At 36.9% G+C, this 4848-nt stretch overlaps 1 protein-coding gene across 1 annotated transcript in view; it reads left to right on the plus strand.

The window, feature by feature from the left end:
• Mmp16 (matrix metallopeptidase 16) overlaps positions 1-4848 on the plus strand; it is a 200130-nt gene that overhangs the window by 181681 nt on the left and 13601 nt on the right. The gene's annotated exons all lie outside the window — the stretch shown is intronic.

Raw genomic sequence — 4848 nt, forward strand, 5'->3', positions numbered from 1 at the left:
ACTTCCCACAGGGCAGGGAGCCCTGATTGCTCTTTGGGCTGATGAGAGAGGGGGAGTTGACTGGGGGAGGGGGAGAGGAATGAGAGGTGGTGAAGGGAAGGAGACAGAAATCTTTAATAAATAAATAAATAATAATAAAAAAGAAAAATAACAAACAGAAGCATAGGGTATTATCCGGAGGGAGTTCCAGTGAATATTAAAAACTGCCTGCATTTAATTTTCATTTACTTAAATACCCCAACCCTAAAAGGTAGGAGTAAGATAAAATTGCATTAACATGATACAAGGAGTGAAGGGCTTAGGGGCTACATTCTTAGTTAAATATTCTGTTACCAGAACAAGACAAGTAACACTCACAGCCTACATCAAAACATTCTGTAGGCAAACCACTCCCTGGGTGGAATACATTGTTACTCCTACTCTTTTAAGGCATTAAGAACTAAGTTGGATCCTTAGCCTTTCCTTTGAGGTATAAACAGACCTACTTCTTAATACCTGAAATACCAGGTCTGAATATTAGTCACACCTGTTGACAACAAACTTGAGAGAGCTGAACTCTCTGGCCTAAATCAAGGATGGGACCTTTGTTTGAGGTAGAAACAGATCTACTTCTTAATACCTGAAATACCAGGTCTGAATATTAGCGACACCTGTTGACAATAACCTTCAAGAAACAGAAGTTCCAACTCTGTGACCTTTAGTCAAGGTAGAATGGACACATACCTATGGGCCCTGTCAGATCAGCTCTCTAAATGCTAGAATTATTGGCATAAGCCACTACAACAACTTAACCTAATTAAAATGTCAATGGAGACGATATAAATATGAGACAGCCCATTCATTTTCAATAAATTTAATGTCATCATCTCTAAGACCACCATACCGGCCCTAAACAAGCCACTATTAGTTTGTTCCTAATGAATTTTAACATATACTAAATAATGGACCCTAAATAATAAAAACATAGTAGGGAAGATCATAAGGCTCCTGTTTTAACCCAAGGCTCCTATTATAAACCATGACACGTATATTACTTTGGAAGATGCTAATAATAAGCTATAAATAATCCAATAATCTTGATTTGTTTTCATATTATGGCCCTTTATAGACAGTGAAAACAGAGACTCATACTTTGGCCCAGCTACTAATAATTCAGCGGAAATTGGAATTTTTATTTCTATTAATTTTTCTAGTTCAGATTAGCTAGGTTAATAAAAATTCAACTTCTTATTTTATCTATACAGCATAGAGTACCAACTCATGTCATAGGTAGAACAATTTACTTGTATTCTATGGACCTCATTAACAATGCTATGGAAAAGAAATCAGACTAAATAAGAAAACTGGGAGGTAACGTTATATTTCCATTGATGAGTTATTAATATTTTACATTATCTGCATGCTGGTATCTGAAGACATTACTTCTTAGGAAACAGAACCCAGTTTTATAATTTTTTTCTTATTTCTATTTTGCAGAACTGTTAATAAAATAAAATTATTGGAAAATGATAATATTTATATGTAAAGTGAAAAATCTATAAAGATAATCTTAACTTATTTACTAGTTATTTCAGTAGTAGAATTTAAATGCATATATAATTGTTTCCTGTATTGAGACCAAGATTCATGAGTGCTGAGATGATGAAATGTATGTCACTGTCATGTGAAATGACATCTGGATAAATGTGGATTTCATTCTGGAATTCAGTAACACATAATTTATCACTGGAAATAAAATTTCTCCTAAAGTTTGTATTTATTTTTTTCTTTTTTCTTAAAATACAAATGATTTTTTAATATAAATTTTATTTTATTTTTTTAATTTTATAAGGTGTTGCATGCAAAGCTTATTTCTTTGGGTGTGATCGACAAGTTGCCTGAAAACTGATTAAGATTTCTGCTAATGATTATTTTGAAGTACTAAGTATGCTTTTCCAGAATAATGTCCTAGTGAGGCTAGGGAGATGGCACAGTGGTTAAGGGTGCTTTCTTCTCTTCCAAAGTTCTAACTTTAGTTCTCAGTGTATACATTAGATGGTTCATAAGTACTTGTAACTCCAGCTCCTGGGTTCCTCATGCCCCTTTTGAACTACACAGATCACTACACTCATACAGCATACAGTCACACAAACACAAACAAATAAATATAAATAAGTCTTAAAATTATTTGTCTAATTAAAGTAGTATTATGCAGTAGAGGTAACTATCAAAGCAGATGAAAAGGCTATAATGACCTTTATAATTTCTGGCCAAAAGGTTACTTTGACACGGTATTAGATTTCTCTATGAAAAGACCTAGCTTTAACATCCCTTAACCTGCTTTACTTACAGTGTTAATATCTGAATATACCTTTTAGTTGTTAATGAACCCATAAGTTTAGCTTTCATGAGAAAAAAACATAATGCTTGGTTTTTTTTTTTTGCTGATGTTGGAAATATCTATGAAATTAGAATGTGCACCTGTGTTAATCAGTGCCAAAATTTTTGCAAGATACCGTGGATAGAGTTGAACAGTTCTATCCCATTTAAGATTTTGAACTGTATATCAAAGCTGACGTACAACAGACAACCTAGGGATTTAATCCTAAATTCACTTCCTCAAATTTAAAAATGATCTCCAATTCTACTTTCATTCGTTGCCAGGAGAAGCCAAGTTTATTTATTTTGACAAGTTCACCCAGAATTATATCTTACATGTAGTTTGTAAAAAAATTGCACTCCTTTTTTTTTTGTTTGTTTTTTGTTTTTTGTTTTTTTTTGGGGTTTTTTTTTTTTTTTTGAGTACAACCTTTTATTCTTGGAATGCTAGTGAGGGGAAAGCTGCAGCGGATTTGGATTTGCGATTGAATTTAGCGCTCTGGGAAAGAGACAGAAGCGAAGCAAGAAGGCAAAGCCCATAGTCTCCAGAATTCCCCAAAATTTGCACTCCTTAAATAATTTCTGGAAATAAAATTGCTAGGAATGTTCCATGGCCTGTGATATAGGTGTTTGGATGAATGAGCATTCTAGGAATACTCAGGAGGAAGAAAATTATACCAAAACAAATGAACACCAATATTTGGAGGAAAATACAGAGTAAGAGTGGCCAGCATCATTGTCATAGGCATGCAGTGTCCAGGAAAGTGCTCGCAAGAGCATGGCTCATACTGAGCTATAAACTGGAGAGTTAGTTTAAATTTAAATTTTATGCTATTAAAACAGCGGAAGATGACTTAGGTGCCAGTGCTGTGTCACTGATTCAGCTGCATGCCATAGTTGCTATGATCATAGTTTGAACTTTATCACAGAGGACTTAGTGTACAATATAACGAGAGATCATTGAAGAAATTACGTGTAATAAAGTAATGTATTGTGGGAATTCACTCTATAGGCATCATGCCTTGTATAAAGTGCAGATATTGTTTTATCGAGGGTTGTCAGGAAACTAATCTGATTTCTAAGCGTTTGATGATGTTATTAAGTAATCATGTTATGCCACGCACCACACTCCCCTTTCTGCGCTCTGTGCACTAGAACCCAGTTCTCAAGCTTCGGGCAAGGGGCTGGAGGTTGAGAATACACACGCAGAGACAGACCGACATGCACACCTTAAACACTAGTTCAGAAAGCCCCTCTTTATTAACACCCTGTAGACTTAAATACACTGCAGTCAATGGTCAACAGGTGATAATCCCATCCTCTGATCCTCTAACTAGGCATGGCTTCTAGTAACTTTAATTAGAAGGTTCTAGGAGGGAAGAGCAGCTGAAGGCCAGGACTCATTAGTCCCAACAATGTTATCTGTAGGACTTTAAATTATCCCCATAATTCTAATTTAGCCCTTTACCATTCACTTTTAACTTACATTTATATCATCTGCAAATGAGTGCATGTGTGATGGTCCATTGTTTATCGTGCAAATAAAAATCTTAAGTAAACTTTAATCCTATACCAATTGCAATGTATGTTCTTCCATCTATATGTTGAATATGTGGTGGTGGGGGGGAATATGTTCTTCACATCCATGCTATTAGTTAGTTATTTTCCATGCCCCAAATTATTCTCGGTTCAGTGCAGGAAACAATCATGTGTGAGTTTAAATTCTATGAAATATTTACTCAAAGTGATCTTTAGATTATGTCTAGTTTCATTTCCTGTTGCTGTGATTTAAAAAAAAACACTCTGGCAGAAGTAATTTAGTAGGGAATTTATTTTGTCTAACGTTTCAAACACTCAATCACTGTGTAGGCAAAGTAAAAGCGTTGTGTGACTAAAGCAACTGGTCACATTGCATTGCTGGTAAAGAAAAGAGAGCCAGCCTTTACAATTCTTTACTTGTATTCTTTATTTCATACTGCCTAGGGTCCCCTCCTCAGAGAATACTCACACACACCAACAATTAGAGTGATTAAAAAATGTACATCCCTTAAGAATGCCCAGAGATCTAGTTAGAGTGTCCGTCAGGTTGAGATTTAACATTCACCATTAGAGTGTACTAACTAGGTCCTCTCTCAGCACTCCAACCTAGACAGTCTCTGATCACTACTCAGACTTGCTCCCTCCCTGCCCCTCTCTCCTGTCCCCCCTCTCTGCTCCCCCTCTCCTCCTCCTTCACTCCTGTCCCCTCTCTTGCTCCCTCTCTCTCCTGTCCCCCCTCTCTGCTCTCTCCTGTCCCCTCTCTTCTGCTCTCTCTCTCTCTCCTGTCCCCCCTCTCTGCTCTTCCTGTCCCCTCTCTTCTGCTCTCTCTCTCTCTCCTGTCCCCTCTCTTCTGCTCTCTCCTGTCCCCTCTCTTCTGCTCTCTCTCCTGTCCCCCCTCTCTGCTCTTCCTGTCCCCTCTCTTCTGCTCTCTCTCTCCTGTCCCCCCTCTCT

The sequence above is a fragment of the Microtus ochrogaster genome, linkage group LG5 (assembly GCF_000317375.1).
Source record: "Microtus ochrogaster isolate Prairie Vole_2 linkage group LG5, MicOch1.0, whole genome shotgun sequence".
NCBI classification, from domain to species: Eukaryota; Metazoa; Chordata; class Mammalia; order Rodentia; family Cricetidae; genus Microtus; species Microtus ochrogaster.